We start from the raw sequence: 21,028 nt of genomic DNA, 5'->3' as shown, positions 1-21,028 counted from the left end.
AGCATGTGCAATTATGGCACAAATGGTTGTAAATGGTTCTCTGGGATCCCCTTTGTTCAGAAATAACAGACATATATGACTTTGGCATTGCTTTTTGGTAATTAGAAGGCCGCTAAGTGCTGCTGCGCATCACACGTGTATTATGGCTAGCAGTGAAGGGGTTAATTAGGTAGTTTGTAGGGAGCTTGCAGGGTTAATTTTAGCTTTAGTGTAGAGATCAGACTCCCACCTGACACATCAGACCCCCTGATCCCTCCCAAACAGCTCCCTTCCCTCCCCCACCCCACAATTGTCCCCGCCATCTTAAGTACTGGCAGAAAGTCTGCCAGTACTAAAATAAAAGTGTTTTTTTTTAAAAAAAAAAAAAAATATACATTTCAGCATATTTACATATGCTAGTTTGTAGGATCCCCCCTTAGCCCCCAACCTCCCTGATCCCCCCCAAAACAGCTCTCTAACCCCCCCTCTGCCTTATTGGGGGCCATCTTGGGTACTGGCAGCTGTCTGCCAGTACCCAGTTTGCAAGAAAAATGTTTTTTTTTTAATGATTATGTTATTTTTCTGTAGTGTAGCTTCCCCCCCCCCCCACAGACCAATCCCCCACCCCCTGATTAAGGTATTTTATATAGATTAACACTATTTTTTATTAACTTAAACTTAAATTAAACTTTTGATACAAACTTTTTTTCTGTAGTGTAGCGGTTCCCACCTGCTCCCTCCCCATGCACGCGCCCGCCCCCGCCCTCCCGTGCACGCGCGAACCGGCTCCCACCCACCAACGAATTTAGCCGGTGATTGCTAAAAAAGGTTATTGCAGGATGCCTCAATATCGAGGCATCACTGCAATAACCGGAAAGCAACTGGAAGCGAGCAGGATCGCTTCCAGCTGCTTTCCAGACCAAGGACGTACGCCACACGTCCTCGGTCATTAAGTGTATTTTTTTTGAGGACGTGTGGCGTACGTCCTTGGTCGTTAAGGGGTTAAAGGGACACTAAACCCATTTTTTTTTCTTTAACGATTCGGATAGAGCATGAAATTTTAAACAACTATCTAATTTACTCCTATTATCAATTTTTCTTCGTTCTCTTGCTATCTTTATTTAGAAAGCAGGAATGTAAAGCTTCAGAGCCAGACCCTTTTTGGTTGAGAACCTGGGTTATGCTAGCTTATTGGTTTGCTAAATGTAGCCACCAACAAGAAAGCTCTATTCAGGGTGCTGAATCAAAAATGGGTTGGCTCCTAAGCTTTAAATTCCTTCTTTTTAAATAAAGATAGCAAGAGAACGAAGAAAAATTGATAGTAGGAATAAATTAGAAAGTTGTTTAACATAACATGATCTATCTGAATCATTAAATAAAAAATTGGGGGTTAGTATCCCTTTAAGTGTGACTAGACTGTCCCTTTAAGCAATTTGCTGCATTTTGAAGAAAATCTAGTTCACAGTTTCCTTTTTGGTCTCTTTAGGGCACATGGGACAAACACAATGTTTACAACTAAGCAAGAAGTGGTTAATCTCCCCTTAAAGTCAGATTTATATTATAATATACGCTGCTGGGACAGTGTGAAACAATCTTACAATGATGTAAAATAGGCCTGATTCCAACTCCAAAGAGAAACTTAAACATTCTTATCTATCAAGAGTAAGGTGGTGATGGCTTGTTTGTTTAATGGGCAGCTCTTGTGCCCTACCTACACTGTGTCCATGTTCAAGCTGACAAGAGGGGTGTGTGGCACCTATACATTACCCATCCATCTCAAAGATCAGCAGCTTCTTGGCAAGAGACAAGTTTGCCTTGGAATTGCCATGTCACGTACAAATGTTTGTCCAAACCTACATGCCAAAAAAAAACATATGGTAGTAGCTAATTTATTTTACATTTACTATTCCACTTCTATTAATCTGTATCAATTATTTTTTATCATCTCATGAGAACTGTGATTTAACTTAATAATTGTCCCCAACACAGTGATCACTTAATAGTCACCTGATATCACAGTGATCACTTGTGAGTTGGTGCAGATGTGAGGATATCAGCAGGGGAATATGTAGAGGACCATGATACTCCTCACCATTCTCATAACATATGTTGAAGATCAGATCCTGTTCCCACCACCAGTGCAACAAATATATAACAATAGGCTAAGTCTACAAGGTATTTATTATGTAAAATGGGAACTTGTGCCACAATGTATTATCTTTGGTGAAGATATGGGTTCATTAGACATGCTTTAATGCAACCACCTTCTTGTGTTTAAACACCTAACCACTCATAGAGAGCTCTTATGACTCTTTATTTTATACAAGGGAGCTTTATAAGGTTTAATATTTTGGTTAAATAATCTATTGCATCCCAGAGGTACATACATAACATTTTTTTTAAAAGTAAAGATTGAATTCCCCTACAAGACATAGAAGGGAGCAGATAGGGTTTTCAGAACAACCTACTCACCTCTTTGAAATAAATCCCTGGTATCTAGAAGGGCAAGTGATTGTCACTGCATGCTTCCCAAAGTGATTCCAGAAAGGGTCTCAATAAGAACAACCTTATTGTACATAAAGCCACCTTTAATTCCTTTCTTTGGTTTTGATGATTTATTTACTTTTCACTTTTTAAAAAGATGATTTATTGAACACAATTTGATGGCTTACAAAGTTTGATACAGTTGGCAAACAATACTTCATACATTGAGGAGAGTAATATAGGACCTGTAAGATCACTTATTATATCATGTTACACAAAAAGGTGTAAAATAATGTTAAAAAGATCATGATACATGATAACAAAAAGGAATATAGTCAGTTCCAAATGGTCCACATTGCAATATTCCAAAGGAAGAATAAATGTGCTTCAGAGTTCTTCCAATACAATGAACTCTTGTGGCAATTAAATAGTTCTGCTGTTAAGTAGTAGGCCAACTCAACTTGCCTTATCTTATAATTTAAAGTTTCACATTGGTAGTTGTAAATAGGTTACAATTTATTTCTGATTCAGGTTAGTAACAATAGTGTAATCAGAAACGTTTGAAGTATGACTTGTTAGGCTTAGATTAGGAAATGTGGTTAACATTTTAGTTTGCAATTCAATTTTATTGGTGGGTTGAAAAGGAAGAAAGTCAGGTCTAAAGGGATCTTGCTATTACATGTAGAATGTATGTGCTTCAGATGCCCTGGCCAGAAGATTGTACATCCAGGCAGGACCACCATATGTGGTACATTGTACCCCACTCACCACATCCTCTCCAACAAAGGTTTGCTGCCCCAATTAATATGTATTTGAGATGTTGTAATGTCAGACACCAACAAGTCAACGGTTTCTATTTAGTTTCAATGACTTTAGTGGATATAGCTGGTTTGGGTGTAGAGAAGACAATTTGGTACCAGTCCTTTGGTAATGGGTTAGACATCTCCTAAACTGATTTAACTGCTGGTATAGAAACCATAGACAAAATAAATTGTCTCCCAAACTTTGGATTGATTGCCTTTGTTTAAGTTGTGCATTATTAAGAAAGCTATAGGCACAGATAATGTAGTATATATATATCAGAAATATTTTGGGAAAAATTGAAGACTCCCACAGGAAAGTTTGTGTTGTAGATGATTTCTTTTTGTTTAAATTTAACCACTAATTTTTTTTATTTATTTTTTATAATTTTTATTGAGGTAGCAATGACATACATAAACAACATCTTATACTGTCATGGCAACACACCTATATACATACATCAAGTCTCATGCATCTAATACATAGGCATGACTTAAAGACCATAAGCAATACGAGGTCCTAAACAATAGGAAGTACAATAGACCATGAGCGGTACCTCTTTTTATATATAGACATTTTAACATGGACAAGAAATAACTTAACAAGTAATCATAAGACCTAGCTTTCATAAAAGGACTCTGAAAGGAGAGAAGTAAGTCTTTGTGTGTCCACAACATAGACAGCAGAACATAAGCCAGTGATTCTTAACACAGAAGAAATACTGTTAGACACCTGGTTCTTAATCTACCCTCAGAGTGTTGGGAGGCTTAGAACATTTCTTAAATTACCCATCGTAATAACATACAGGTGATTATGGTTAGAATAAGTGTTGTACGCTATACCACACAACCCCCTAAGATATGCAAAAATTAATATAAAACATACCCTAGCTGGACATTAGTGGCAACTCTTGACCCCAAACTTTGAAAATACATATGGGGTAAATGTTGGTGTATTTATCAGCTGGGCCCCTCTGGGACCCCACACACTCATACATTTCTATATTCTCCTGGACCTCAATAATACACTTACAGATACAATTAAAAGGGAGCAGGTTTATATCTATAGTAAGGGGAAAACTAACTGGGAAGGGCCACTTTTGGACCCTATATAGATTCTAGGGACCCCTTCTAACTTTTAAATAACCCATAATGTAAGGAACTTCCAAATAGAATAACATGGCTCCTCATAGTCCACCTCTATTGAGGTTATATAGGGTGGGCATTATATGGGGTTATAAGAATTATATATTTGCTCTCTATTAGGGTATTATATTAACACATCTAAAAGCAACCCTGGCCACTATTAGGCCTCCAAAGAACCAAATAATACTACTTTAACCTTTTTCTAAATACCGTCCTACAAATGACATTCATGAATAGGATTCTTTATCTTATACCGGCTCTTTCTGGGCTTCTAAGGATAGTAAAACATGTTTATAAACAGTATGCATCTCTACATTAAGACATACACATACAGCATTTAGTTCTCTGGTAAACCATATAAGTGGTGTATTTTCTATTAGAGTCTTATATCAACCCATTTAAGCATGTTTATCTCCCAAAAATAAGAAGACCCAGATATTTTAACAAAGGTAGGAAGTGTATAAGTTGCACTAGCCACTATTATAAGGAAACACTCCTATATATGAGCCATCCATGTTTTAGTGATAAATAGCGCCCTACTGAGGCTTGTAAGGGGCAATTAGATACAGGTTATTATGCATATTATAATGAAAAATAGCCCATTACTCAAGCCTATAAGAGGCAAATAAATACAGGCTATTATACATATTTTGAGGCTTAGAAAAATGTATCAAACTGTATAGTATTTGTTCAGATCTGACTGTTAAAAATAAATTAAAATAAACTACTATCAGGAGGAAATCTTGTCCGAAACTAAGGTCAGAGATTTCACAAATCAGCATGGATATACATGTAAAACTAATCAACAGCAGTGACAATTAAATAGCATCTAGAAGCTTAACAAGGAAAACCAGACTGGCATGCCAGCCGTAAAAAACAAATTATATCCAGTATTTTATAAGTCCATAGGTAAATATAGCTGATGAGTCCACGTGGGGGATATGTACCAGCAAAAAGAAAGAAAAAGGAAAAATATGTAGATATAGGGGGCTATAGGAGGGTTGTATATCCCATAAACAACTTTTCAGACCGGAGTCATCATAAGCATGGGCACAGAGAGACCCCAAGAAGACAAAGGGTTATAACACAGACATCTCACCCAATACCCATTCTAAGAACATAAGCCGAATCTCTTGGGCCACCAGCCACATACTGGTCTTACTGCCCCGGGTGTTTGAAGATCGTTACCCAATGTTCCCAATCTGGGGTCTTTAACAGCTCACTTTGGAGTTGCATCTTTTGGGCACTCGCGCCCACCTTCTCCCGTTTCTGTAATGGGTCTGGATACCACTCAGGGGAGCCGGCCACACTACCCTCCACATCAGAAAGATTCAACTTCACTGCAATCCATTGCTCACTAAACTCCCAAAGCAGATTAACTTTTTCTGTTGCAGCATCTAGCTTCTGCATCACAAGAGGCCCGTCACTCTGCTTCCCTAGACTCTCCTTGTAGAATTCCCCTTCCAAGATCGTTGAGGACGTCTCCAGCAACTCAGGAACAGGGGAAGTCTGAATATCCCTCCGCTCTACTGTATGATCCGTAGGAGTCCGCTGGTGCCCCACTGCCTGCCACCTCTGTTCACTTAACCTCTCTGGTGATGTTTCATACAGTACTATAGGCCTCACTCTATTTGGCCTCACAAGGTCTCTTTCTTCCTCCACCATTAGAATAAGGGTATCCAGCCGATGGCACAAGTCGCGCTCCAAATCTGCAAAAAGATCTTTCAAAGCATTGTAGATTTCCTCCATTATTGTCAAATATAGCAATTCCAAAACAACTGCTGCACCCGGCGTACCGGGGGGGGGTATCAGGATCTCAATACTAGGCCATCGCATAAGGTCCTGATGGTCTGGAACAGGTCTCTAGGGTCACTCATTCGACAATATTATATCTGTCAGGATTAGTAGTCTATGGCATATTTAGACTCTCTTTTTCTTAAGAGTAGATGGGTTTGCATATCTAGGATATGCGGTGGATATCCTCATAATTTCCTAGAGCTTCTGTTATTGCGGCCATACTCGGTGGCTGCCCCGACACGCCCCAACCACTAATATTTTAATAAAAATAATTATACACCATATTTTTTGGGACAGAACTTTTCAAAATCTTATTTGTCATAGTCACCTTTATTACACACAAAAGACAGAATGACCAAAAAACATTGAGTACCTTTGTTATCATTGTGAGCATACAAATAATTAATTTAATGTGACATTGAGTGAAATTGCTTCCACCTTATGATTCATATTGCTGAATTTAAAATGTGAGTCTAAAACTTTCTCAATAATTAAATAATAATAATTAGAGACATATTTCATGCCTTTAGTATAATGTCCAAATAGGTTAGAGAAAAAGAAAGAATACAGCTCCTATACAGCCTTTTTAAAATTATCCATCAGAAAGTCTTTTTCTGCACCATGAGGCGCTCTTCTTAGTTTTATTTATAGAACCACCTCCTAAGCCCAATCCTTTGGAAGAAGAGTCGACTCCTGAATCCAGCAAATACACCTTAAAGTTTTACAAGGACTTTAACATTGTTCTTTTGAATATTACACATACATATTTTCTTTATTATTTATAATCTTTATTAATTGTATTTATAATTTTATTTTTGTTTTGTCTTATTTTATTATATACTAGTCCTAAAGCCCTTGTACACAGGCCATATTTTGCAGTACAGCGGTTCCACCCCTTGCTCTCTCTCTATCCCCCCTCTCTTTTGCTCTCTCTGCCCCTCTCTTTTGCTCTCTCTCTATCCCCCCTCTCTTTTGCTCTCTCTGCCCCCTATCTTTTGCTCTCTCTCTCTATCCCCCCTCTCTTTTGCTCTCTCTGCCCCCTATGTTTTGCTCTCTCTCTATCCCCCCTCTCTTTTGCTCTCTCTGCCACCTCTCTTTTGCTCTCTCTCCCCCTCTCTTCTGCTCTCTCTCTCCCTCCTTCTCTCTATTTTGCTCTCTCTCTCCCCCTCTCTTTTGCTCTCTCTCTCCCTCTCTTTTGCTTTCTCTCCCCCTCTCTATTGCTCTCTTTATCCCCCTATTTTGCTCTCTCTCTCCCTTTCTTTTGCTCTCCCCCTCTCTTTTGCTGTCTCTCTCCCCCTCTCTTTTGCTCTTTCTCTCCCCCTCTCTTTTGCTCTCTCTATTCCCCTCTCTTTTGCTCTCTCTATCCCGCTCTCTTTTGCAATCTCTATCCCCCCTCTTTTGTTCACTCTATCCCCCTCTCTTTTGCTCTCTCTATCCCCCCTCTTTTGCTCTCTCTCTCTCCCTCCTCTTTTGCTCTCTCTCTCTCCCCCCTTTCTTTTGCTCCCCCCCCTTTGTTGCTGTCTCTCTCCCCCTCACTGTTGCTCTTTCTGTCCCCCTCTCTTTTGCTCTCTCTATCCCCCTCTCTTTTGTTCTATCCCCCTCTCTTTTGCTCTCTCTATTCCCCCTATTTTGCTCTCTCTCTCCCGCCTTTCTTTTGCTCTCTCCCCCCTCTTTTGCTGACTCTCTCCTTCTATTTTGTGCTCTCTATCCCCCCTCTTTTGCTCTCTCTATCCCCCCTCTTTTGCAATCTCTCTCTCATCCCTCTCTTTTGCTCTCTCTCCCCCCTCTTTTGCTCTCTCTCTCCCCCCTCTCTTTTGCTATTTTCCCCCTCTCTTTTGCTCTCTCCCCCCTCTCTTTTGATCTCTCTATCCCCCCTCTTTTGCTCTCTCTATCCCCCCTCTTTTGCTCTCTACCCCCCTCTTTTGCTCTCTCTCCCCTTTCTTTTGCTCTCTTTCCCCCTCTCTTTTGCTGTCTCTCTCCCCCCCTCTCTTTTTCTCTCTCTCTCCTCCCTCTCTTATGCTCTCTCTCTTCCCCTCTCTTTTGCTCTCTCTCTCTCCCCTGTCTTTTGCCCTCTCTCTCTCTCTCTCTCTCCCCCCCCCCCTCTCTTACTCTCTCTTTTGCGCTGTCAGGGTGCCAGGAATCAGACTGAGACGAGAAGTGCAAAAATAATCACACCTTTATTAATAGCAAAAAATTATAAAAAGTCCACAAAACAAATAACAAGCCAGGAATCAAAACCAGAGCTGGTAGTCAGATGAGCCGAGTCAGGAGCCAAAGCGAATAGTCAGACGAGACGAGTCAGGAGCCAAAGCGAGTAGTCAGACGAGCCGGAATCAGGAACAAGGAGAACAGCAGAGTCAGGAACAAGCCAGGGATCAGGAACCAGGAGGGACATCAGACAGCCAGGTAATACACAGGAGCTCTCATAAACAGGTCTGAGACAACGCAAGGGCAAAGCATACTGAACAGAGGCCCTTTAAATAATAAGTGATGACATCACAATTCTGAGACTGCATCCTGTCTCACACTGATGATGAACACCAGTCTGGCCATAAAAGGAAGTGCAGGAAATGAGCAGCATCACACAGTATGCACCAGAGTCAACAAGAGAGGTGAGTAAAATGGCTGTCAGCAGCACATGGCAAACAAAGGAGAGAAAAAACACTGACAGTACCCTCCCCTCAATGACCCCTCCCCGCGGGAGGACAAAAGGCTTACTGGGGAAACGGGCATGGAAGGCACAGAGAAGGGCGGGAGCATGAACATCAGAGGAGAGAACCCATGAACGCTCCTCTGGACCGTAGCCCCTCCAGTGAACCAAATACTGTACGCGGCCCCTGGACATATGAGAGTCAATAATGCTGCTGACCTCATACTCCTCATGGTTGTCAACAAAGATAGGACGGGGACGAGGCAACACAGTGGTAAACCGATTACAAACCAATGGTTTCAAGAGGGAGACATGAAAAACATTGGAGATGCGCATTGCAGGAGGAAGGTCAAGAGCGTAGGCCACAGGATTGACCCGTCGGAGTATTCGAAAAGGACCAATATAACGGGGAGCCAGTTTATTGGAAGGCACACATAGGTTCAAGTTGCGGGAGGACAGCCAAACTCTCTCACCAACCTGGTAGGAAGGCGCGAACAGACGCCTACGATCGGCCTGGAACTTTTGGCGCTGCATAGAACGATGAAGGCAATCCTGAATCTTCACCCACGTGGAACGGAGTTGCCGGAGATGCTCCTCCAAAGCGGAATACCCTGAGACATGAATGAATCGGGCAACAAGGATGGTTGAATCCCATAATTCGCCATGAACGGGGATAACTTGGAGGAAGCATTAATAGCACTATAACGAGCAAACTCTACCCAAGGTAACAGCTCGGACCAATTATTGTGGTGATCTGCAACATAGCAAAGGAGGAACTGTTCCAGAGCCCCATTGGATTGAGGGTGATATGCCGAGGAGAAGGAAAGCTGGATCCCCATTTGAGCACAAAAATAACGCCAAAATCTGGAGACAAACTGGCTACCCCGGTCTGACACTATCTCCTTGGGTAACCCAGGTAAACAGAAGACCTCCCGGGCAAAATTGAAGCAAGCTCCTGAGCTGTAGGCAACTTCTTCAAGGGAATGCAATGTGACATTTTAGAAAAACGGTCAACCACCATAAGGATAACAGTATTGCCATTGGAAACAGGGAGCTCGACAATGAAGTCCACGGAAAGATGTGTCCAAGGACACTCACCATTAACAATAGGTTGAAGAAGACCCACAGGGTTGAGCAGTCTTATTCTATGCACAAACTGAGCAGGAGGCAACATACGCAGCAACATCAGAACAAAGACCTGGCCACCAGAATTGTCGAGTAACAGACCAAATAATTTGGTTCTTGCCTGGGTGACCTGCGGCTTTAGGATAGTGGTAAGTGTGCAAAAGTTTAGTTCGAAGATTCTCAGGAACAAAACACTTACCACTAGGTTTCTCAGGAGGTGCCTTGGTTTGTGCAGCCAGGATCTCCTCCCCCAAGGGAGAAGTCAAATTAGTACATATGGTAGCCAAAATATGGTACAGAGGTATAACTGGAGTAGGTACAGACTCCTCCTTGGACAGAGGCGAATAATGTTGAGAGAGGGCATCAGCCCTAACATTCTTACTACCAGGCAGGTAGGAGACCACATAATTAAACCAAGACAAAAATAGCACCCATCTGGCCTGTCGGGGCGACAAACGTTTTGCTACATATAGATAAGTTAAATTCTTGTGGTCAGTAAGAATGAACACTGGCACGCTAGTACCCTCGAGGAGATGCCTCCATTCCTTGAGTGCCAAAATTATGGCCAGTTATTCCCTGTGGCCAATTTCATAATTGCACTCCGCTGGAGACAATTTCTTAGAAAAGAAACCACACGGATGCAAGGAACCGTCAGGCGTAGGACGTTGAGACAAGAGGGCACCTACTCCAGTCTCAGACGCATCAAACTCAAGAACGAAAGGCAAGACAGGGTTAGGATGAGCCAGAACTGGAGCGGCAGCAAAGGCAGTTTTAAGACTATTATACAGGGAAAAGCTGAAGGAGCGCCTGATCAAAGGCAAGGTCTAAAAACTAATCTAAATATAAAAATTTAAAAACAATATAGAGTTTAAAACCGAGAATAGTTAGTATATTTGATAACAGAAAAAAGTTTGTGTATTTAATAACATAAATGCATAAAATATATCACAAAATGGTGCATAAGATAAATGCATAAAATATATCACAAGCTAGTGCATGGATCCATGCCTAACGTTAATACAATCTTAAAATAAGAAATAGTAAGACATAGACTGTTAAAATGTGACAGTCAGAAGAGACAAGACAGTAAAATGTACAATCAATACAATCATTCAATCAATTAGGATATGAAAAACATACAAATATCAGAAAAAATGGTAGTGTTTAGTCAGTTAATGTCAGGTGATAGATAATACACATTAGTATTATAGTTCCTCAAATGATAACTCAGTTCTCCTCCTATATGTTTTCTCAAAGTGCAAGTGCAGAAAAAAGAAGAGATTGTTGTCAAATCCACAATATGGGTGCTGTGCTCAAAAAATCCAAAAAATTACAAAAATGGAATAAAAATGTGAAAAATTGTGGCAAGAGTGTACAAAAAATGTCAAAAATTAAGAAAATGTTAAAATTTTTAAAAAAATGTAGGAAATAAATACAGTTATGTGTATCCAAAAAACAAAAATCAATTAGTGATATTAAATTGAGAATCAATGTTAGAGTGGATGTTCTGTGCTAGTAATCCAATTGAAGATAGCCAGAAAAAACTGTGAATAAAGGGTCTTCAAGTCCTGTAAAAAAGAAATGATAACATAGAGCAGTACTGTTAAATTGAATGACAAGTGATTGAAAAAGCTCTCACCATATATTTGCCAACGCGTTTCGGCCCACTGTAGGGCCTTTCTTAAGACTGAGTCTTGAGTCTTGAATGGCTCTGGGTTGCAGGTTTTTGGCACAATCATAAGACCGGTGAGGAGGCAACGTACCGGCACGCACCTTGTCAAACACGTCTAGGAACTCTTGGTACTCCTCTGGCAATTGAGATACCGAAGAAGTGCACAAGACTTTAAATGGTTTCCGAAGACAAGTGGAAATACATTGCAGGGACCACGACAAAATTTCAGACCTGCGCCAGTCGAGACTGGGATTGTGCTTTTGGAGCCAGGGATATCCCAGAACAACCGGAAAATGCGGAGAGTTTATCACCTGGAATTGGAGGGTTTCAAAATGGAGAGCCCCAACAGCCATGAATATCGGAGCAGTTTGGTGAGTAACGAGTGCGGGCTGAAGAGGCCTGCCATCAATGGCCTCAATAGCAAGCGGAACGGACCATGGCAAAACAGGAATGGAGTGCTTTGATACAAAAGCACTGTCAATGAAATAGCCCGCAGCACCGGAGTCAACAAGAGCCTGGGTGACTATGGAGGAGTCCTCCCAGGAAAGGACAACCGTGACCAAAGGTTTCTCCTTTAGCGGTTCCGGGGACAAGGATAAACCACCCAAGGCCTGCCCCCGACAGGACCTTAGGTGTGAGCAATTCCCGGCCATGTAGGACAAGACTTCAAAAGGTGGCCCTGTAACCCACAATAGAGGCAGAGCCCCTCCCTCCTCCTAAAGGCCCTCTCCGCCGCAGAGAGATGCGTGAATCCCAACTGCATCGGCTCAGCAGTACCTGGTGACTTGGGACCAGTAGGCATGGTAGGAGAGGGAGGCATGGGTGGGAACGAACACGTAGGAGACAATGGCCTCTCTCTGAGTCTGATGTCAATTAGGATCAAAAAAGACACCAATGCCTTGAGATCCTCTGGTAAATCTCTGACAGCAACTTCGTCTTTAATCGCATCAGAGAGCCCATGAAAGAAGGCGGCAACAAGGGCTTCATTTTTCCAACCTACCTCTGTGGCAAGCATACGGAACTCAATGGCATACTAAGCAACAGATCTTGTACCTTGGTGAATGGACATGAGTAGTTTAGCAGCAGAGGAGGAGCGAGCCGGAACATCAAATACCCTTCGAAAGGAGGCCACAAATTCAGGGTAATTTAAAATCACAGGTTTATTAGTCTCCCACAAGGGATTAGCCAGGGCAAGAGCTGTGTCAGAGAGTAACGAGATGAGAAATCCGACCTTAGCTCTGTCAGAGGGAAACGCCTGAGGTAACATCTCAAAGTAAATGCCCACCTGGTTCAAAAACCCTCTGCACTGATTAGGATCACCTCCATATCGCTGAGGTAGAGGTGCAGAACCGGACATGCTCCTGGTAGGACTAGGTGTAGCAGCGGAAACAGGAGCAGCCATAACTTGCGGGACACTTTGGTCCAAATGTGCAGTGCGAGTCAGCAGGGTATGCAGGGATAGTGCAAATTGATCCAAGCGGTGATCCTGTTCATCCATCCTGGAAATAATGGCAGGTAAAGGTGGATTATTAGCACCATCAGGATTCATGGCCCTTGCGTAGTGTCAGGGTGCCAGGAATCAGACTGAGGCGAGAAGTGCAAAAATAATCACACCTTTATTAATAGCAAAAAAAAAAAAAAGTCCACAAAACAAATAACAAGCCAGGAATCAAAACCAGAGCTGGTAGTCAGACGAGCCGAGTCAGGAGCCAAAGCGAATAGTCAGACGAGCCGAGTCAGGAGCCAAAGCGAGTAATCAGACGAGCCGGAATCAGGAACAAGGAGAACAGCAGAGTCAGGAACAAGCCAGGAATCAGGAACCAGGAGGGACATCAGACAGCCAGGTAATACACAGGAGCTCTCACAAACAGTTCTGAGACAACGCAAGGGCAAAGCATATTGAACAGAGGCCCTTTAAATAATAAGTGATGACATCACAATTCTGAGACTGCATCCTGTCTCACACTGATGAGGAACACCAGTCTGGCCATAAAAGGAAGTGCAGGAAATGAGCAGCATCACACAGTATGCACCAGAGTCAGCAAGAGAGGTGAGTAAAATGGCTGCCAGCAGCACATGGCAAACAAAGGAGAGAAAAAACCCTGACATGCGCGCTCTCTCCTTTCTTTTGCTCGCTTTCTCCTCCTCTCTTTTGCTCTCTCTCTCCCCCTCTCTTTTGCTCTCTCTCTCTCCCCTCTCTTTTGCTCTCTCTCTCCCCTCTCTTTTGCTCTCTCTCTCTCCCCTCTCTTTGGTTCTCTCTCTCTCCCTCCTCTCTTTTGCCCCCTCTCTTTTGCTCTCTCTCCCCTCTTTTGCGTTCTCCCCCCTCTCTTTTGCTCTCTCTCCCCTCTTTTTTGCACTCTCTCTCCCCTTCTCCCCCTCTCTTTTACTGTCTCTCTCCCTCTCTTTTGCTCTCGCCATCTCCCCTCTTTTGCTCTCTCCCTCCCCCCTCTCTTTTGCTGTATCTATCCCTCTCTTTTGCTGTCTCTCTCCCTCTCTTTTGCTCTCTCTCTATCCCCCCTTTTGAGCTCTCTCTTTCACGTCCGCATGGCCCCGCAGGGCCCCACCCATGTCACACCCGGCCCTGTCTGTGTCACGCCAGGCCCGTCACGCCTGGTCGGCCCCAGATGCCAGGTCAGTCTGTTGAAGGCCAGTTGTGTTTGTCCTTGCGCAGTCTCTACTGCGCATGACAGCTTTGGACAAACACAACTGGGGGGATATTTATCAAAGCGTCAACTATGTTGCATTCGCGGGCGTCAATACACTCGCCAAACATCGCAGTCGCATATCTGAATACGATCTCCTTATTTATCAAAAAAGCCGTCAAAACACGCGCGTCAAGTACGATGCAAAGAGCATCGGACTGGTGTTAACTAACAGTCATCGATGTCGCTGCTATTCGGATTTTTCTCAACTTTATATATACCATTTCATTACTGTCCATAACAAGCACATCTCTCTTTAGCACATTATTGTATATACTGTAAATGTATTCTTTTTCTGAGCAGGACTAATTGCGAATATAGCAAGTAGCGACATATTTGGTGCAAAGTGGAGTGTGAATTATTAGAATTCTTTTTAATATTGGACATACATATTTTAGTATGTATATACACACACACACATATATATATATATATATATCTCAAATATAAAAGAGACTAATAAGCTCAGAGTGTAATCACTAAACTCCTGAGTCACCTAAGGGTCCCTCTCAAAGGTGTAGAAAATTAGCATAAATAGTTAAAATTGACCAGGAGCGCTAAAAAAGCTAAAAGTGATTGGGTAATGATATCCTAATAATAATAAAGTGCCAAGTGTAAGTGCAAAAGATTATGTGCAAAAATATTTCATAAAGTGCAAAAAATCAAAAATGTAAAAAATGTTCAGCCAGGTATATATATCTTAATATATGCCTAAGTGATATATAAATAATCCTGATACGTCTGAAAAAGACTTTCATAAAGTGCACAAGTGTAGAAGATGATCCAAACAGGTATATATATCTTAATATATGCCTATGTAGAATACTGATGCGTCTAAAAATACTTTCATAAAGTGCACAAGTGTAGAAATGGTCCTCTGACCAAAGTGTGTGTAGAAACCAGAACGGTAATTACAAAGATAATTATCTAAAATAATGCAAGTGTGGAATATACATGAAAATGTATTAATACATGGCCAAATATGCAAACATTATATGCAATAAAAAATGAAATATAAAAAACGGACGTCTCCGTATAAAAGTTAGGTTGCCACCACACAAGTTATCTAAATGCGTATAGTCAGTTGAAAAAGCTTTCAGTTTTAGTGCAAAAGCCACTTCTCTTAATAGATAGTTTTCTTTTTTGAAGAGAAATCCTTTTAGCTTACCCCCAGCAGTTCAGTCAGACCAGTCTGTCGGTTTGGAATTACCGCCGTGGCGGAGTGACGTCACTCTTATAGGCGTTGTCCTCAATCTGTGATCCGATTGGTCCTTAGATCCCGGCTCAAGTTTCTAAGCTGCCGTGTTCCGTAAACTGTAGTATCCGCTCTTTAGTGCTGAATAGCACGCAGGATACTATTTGTAGTATGCAGACAGTTAGAATAAGTGCTGGAACTCCTGATTTCACCTTAGAGTTCGATGGGCACTATATCAGTGCATAAGCGCAAGTTCCAATAGGTTTGTGAATATTCGCCTGTCAGGGTATTAGTATGACAGGAATAGGTCCACAGCTTCAAAAGCGAATTCAGCAACAACAGTACATAACATCAACGCGTTTCTCCCTATACAGGTCTTTTTCAAGATCTTGAAAAAGCCCTGTATAGGGAGAAACGCGTTGATGTTATGTACTGTTGTTGCTGAATTCGCTTTTGAAGCTGTGGACCTATTCCTGTCATACTAATACCCTGACAGGCGAATATTCACAAACCTATTGGAACTTGCGCTCATGCACTGATATAGTGCCCATCGAACTCTAAGGTGAAATCAGGAGTTCCAGCACTTATTCTAAAGGTCTGCATACTACAAATAGTATCCTGCGTGCTATTCAGCACTAAAGAGCGGATACTACAGTTTACGGAACACGGCAGCTTAGAAACTTGAGCCGGGATCTAAGGACCAATTGGATCATAGATTGAGGACAACGCCTATAAGAGTGACGTCACTCCGCCACGGCGGTAATTCCAAACCGACGGACTGGTCTGACTGAACTGCTGGGGGTAAGCTAAAAGGATTTCCCTTCAAAAAAGAAAACTATCTATTAAGAGAAGTGGCTTTTGCACTAAAACTGAAAGCTTTTTCAACTGACTATACGCATTTAGATAACTTGTGTGGTGGCAACCTAACTTTTATACGGAAACGTCCGTTTTTTATATTTCTTTTTTTATTGCATATAATGTTTGCATATTTGGCCATGTATTAATACATGTTCATGTATATTCCACACTTGCATTATTTTAGATAATTATCTTTGTAATTACCGTTCTGGTTTCTACACACACTTTGGTCAGAGGACCATTTCTACACTCGTGCACTTTATGAAAGTATTTTTAGACGCATAAGTATTCTACGTAGGCATATATTAAGATATATATACCTGTTTGGATCATCTTCTACACTTGTGCACTTTATGAAAGTCTTTTTCAGACGTATCAGGATTATTTATATATCACTTAGGCATATATTAAGATATATATACCTGGCTGAACATTTTTTAAATTTTTGATTATTTGCACTTTATGAAATATTTTTGCACATAATCTTTTGCACTTAAACTTGGCACTTTATTATTATTAGGATATCATTACCCTATCACTTTTAGCTTTTTTAGCGCTCCTGGTCAATTTAACTATTTATATATATATATATATATATATATATATATATATATATATATATATATATACAGTATATGTGTGTTATGTCAGAAATCTTTTTCAAACATATTTACATGTCCCTAAGTTCCCTTTTTTGTTCTAAACAATGTTGTCTGTCATATCTCTTATTTATACTACTATATGTATATATTGTAAATGTATTATTATTCTGAGCAGCAATAATTGCGAATATAACATGTAATCAGAGTATCATATGTATTTATTTGCAATCTATGGATATTTTAAAGGTATAGGAAAGTAAAAATTTAAGTTGCACTAGTGGAAGCTAGCTGCTAATTGGTGCCTGCACACATTTGTCTTTTGTGATTGGCTAAATAGATGTGTTCAGCTAGCTGCAGTAGTGCAATGCTGTTCCTTCAGCAAAGGATAACAAGAGAATTAAGCAAATTTGATAATAGAAGTAAATTGGAAAGTTGTTTAAAATTGTATGTTCTATCCAAATCATGAAATAATATTTTGGGGTTTCCTGTCCCTTTAAGAGCTGGGTCAGGTTTCTCTCTGCACCCGTCTAACCCCTCCTGATTGCAATCTAGTTTTAAAAAAACACCCCTTCACAGGTGTTATAAAATGGGCTGGCATATAAGATTACATTTCTTACTGAAAAAGAAATTCAAGAGAAGGAAGAAATACACTGAAAATAGCATGACAGTAAAGAGGTGATTTTAATTTCTGCTGTATCTGATTCATGACAGTTTAAAGTTAGGTAGGCTATACCTTTGAGCTACCAGCTTAAGATTCTATTGAATCAAACATCAATTCGAATTTTAAAATCCTTGTCTAAAATATTACACTGTGTGTCCTAATGTCAGCATCAATGTTTATTTTTAATACTAATTTCACATATACATACTTTTAAAGTATAATGCACAATGTACCAAATGGCACTTACAAGTTCTGATGAGTTATCAATGACAGAAGTATCAAGCAATTTGATTCGTTAGTGATAGTTTATAATGTGTAGTATTTGAATCAGATTGGCTGATGTCATAAATCATGTGATTATGCATATTCCAATCAAAAGTCATTGAAAAATTCACTAGTGTGTGGGTTATTTAGGAGTTTGCGTCATAATTGGTGCAAAAAGTGTTGCGTCAAATATGGCGTGAAGTGGAGAGTGGGACTTGTATTACATAGCTTAAACATAGTGCACATAGATTTTTCCAAAAAATAAAAAGGATGTTAGTTATATTATGTTGTGTATTTTTTATCTCTATATCTATTAGTGTGACAAGTTTGGGGCAAAACTTTGCACCAAATATGTAGAAATAATATTGTCCCCATGATTTGTAATGAGAGACAAAGTTGTTGCATAATCCATCAGTAGTAATGTATGTTTCATTGTTATCCATATATCTACTAGTGCACCAAATGTGTAGCAATAATATTGTTTGATTTAGAAAGGGTATAACATTTTAATAATGTTTCTAATTTACTTTTATTATGTAATAAACTTTATTCTCTTGCAGCATCGAACATAAGCTTCCTGTGTTTTCCGACTCCCATTGAGTTCTATGGCATCCGCAACCTCAAGGGTGGCGGATTGAAAACCAGGTACGCTGAGTCAGAAAAGACGCGAGCGTAACTGTAGAAATCTTAATAACTTTGTGAGAGCTTCAAATTGTGTTGAATAGGAGGGCGAATGAACACGAATCTGCTCGAATTCCACAGGTTTTCAACTCGCATTGATGTGCGTCGGATTTAGATTGCGGGATTGTATGTTACGTCACAATTTTCAACATTTGCCAATCTCAACGCTTTGATAACTACAGTGGATCAATCTCGCAACAAATATGACGCGGAATTCCAGCGTATATTCAGTTGACACTTTTATATTATAGGATTTTTTTTCATTACCCTATTTTTCATATTGAGAATTTTTATATATAGATAGATATTTATACACACACACATATATATATATTTATATATATATATATGTGTGTGTGTGTGTGTGTGTATATGCATCATATGACCAGATTGTGCCATATTTATTCAAAATATATATCATACATACCGCCCCCTTTTTAAGCTTTTCCTTCTTTCTGAGAGAAAATTTAAAATTCTATTTTATTAATTAACACTCGTATTAATATTATGGTGGCGCGTGCACAACGCGAGGCTCTGTATCTACCCAGCCTTAACAAACTTGTTGTTATTCTCTTCAATCTTCTAAGTCTGTTTGCCCGGAACAGTATGGAAATTGTCATGTATAGTAGACAAGAACTTCTGGACATAGAATTACTGTATTCAAAAATTACTCACAGCAATCTTCAGGTTACACGGGAAATTGCCGGATTGCCATGGTTTCTGGAGCGGAGCCCAAGGCAGGACTCGTTAGCAGGAGGCGCCCGCCAGAGGCGGCGTGATCGCGGACAAAGACGTGGAAAACATGGAGGCATCCGTAGTAGGCTATCAGCGCCCCCCCATCGGACTCCAGCCCCAAAGCATGATGTTGCCACCTCCATGCTTCACAGTAGGTATTGTGTTCTTTGGTTGGCAACTCAGCATTCTCTCTCCTCCAAACACGACGAGTTGTGTTTTTATCAAACAGTTCTACTTTGGTTTCATCTGACCATATGACATTCTTCCAATCCACTTCTGGATCATCCAAATGCTCTCTAGCATACTTCAGACGGGCCCAGACATGTACTGGCTTAAGCAGGGGGACACGTCTATCACTGCAGGATCTGAGTCCCTGGTGGCGTAGTGTGTTACTGATGGTAGCCTTTGTTACGTTGGTCCCAGCTCTCTGCAGGTCAGTCACTAGGTCCCCCCGTGTGGTTCTGGGATGTTTGCTCACCATTCTTGTGATCATTTTGACCCCACGGGATGAGATCTTGTGTGGAGCCCCAGATCAAGGGAGATTATCAGTGGTCTTGTGTGTCTTCCATTTTCTAATTATTGCTCCCACAGTTGACTTCTTCACACCAAGCAGCTTGCCTATTGCAGATTCAGTCTTCTCAGCCTGGTGTTCTTCGACAGCTCTTTGGTCTTCACCATAGTGGAGTTTGGAGTGTGACTGTTTGAACTTGTTATCAGTATAAAAGACACCTGTCCACAACCTCAAACAGGTGCCATTAATACAGGTAATGAGTGGAGGACAGAGGAGCCTCTTAAAGAAGAAGATACAGGTCTGTGAGAGCCAGAAATCTTGTTTTTTTGTAGGTGACCAAATACTTATTTTCTACCATAATATGCAAATAAATTGTTTCTAAATCAGACAATGTGATTGTCTGGATTTGTTTCCACATTTTGTCTCTCATAGTTGAGGTATACCTATGATGAAAATTACAGGCCTCTCTCATTTCCTTAAGTGGGAATACTTTTTTGCCCCACTGTATATGCTTCTTCTGTTCTGGACTATATTAGTTCTTGTTTTGACAAGGTTACCACCTTTAAAAAGATAAGAACCTTCCCTAATCAGAAGCCATGGATGAACATTAAGGTTCGCCTCTTACTGAAGGCACGAGATGCCGCCTTTAGATCTGGTGATACTGAGGCCTATAGATTAACTAAAGCTATTTTGAAAAAGGGAATAAAAATAGCTAAATATGACTTGAAATTACGTATTGAGGATCATTTTTTTTAATAACTTGGACCCACGAAGTATGTGGCAGCGCATCCTGGCTATAACAGATTATAAACCTGTAAGTGTAACCCCTTCAATTAATGATGCCTCCTTCCCGAATGAATTAAATTAATTTTATGCCCGCTTTGATAGAAATAATGTAAAACCAACTATTAAAACCATGCTCTACTCAGATGAACAGCCTCTGACTTTCTCTGTTACTGAGGTGTACCATGCACTTTCTAGGGTAGAAGCACGTAAAGCTGCTGGTCCAGATGGCATCCCTGGACATGTGCTTAGGGCATGTGCATGTGTACTGGCTGCTGTTCTTACTGACATTTTTAATCTGTCACTGGCCCAAGCAGTTGTACCTGCGTGCTTCAAGCTAACAACTATTATTCCTGTGCCAAAACAATCTGTTACAGTGAGCC

This window comes from Bombina bombina, chromosome 2 (genome assembly GCF_027579735.1).
Source record: "Bombina bombina isolate aBomBom1 chromosome 2, aBomBom1.pri, whole genome shotgun sequence".
Taxonomy (NCBI): domain Eukaryota; kingdom Metazoa; phylum Chordata; class Amphibia; order Anura; family Bombinatoridae; genus Bombina; species Bombina bombina.
This window is presented reverse-complemented; position numbering follows the sequence as displayed.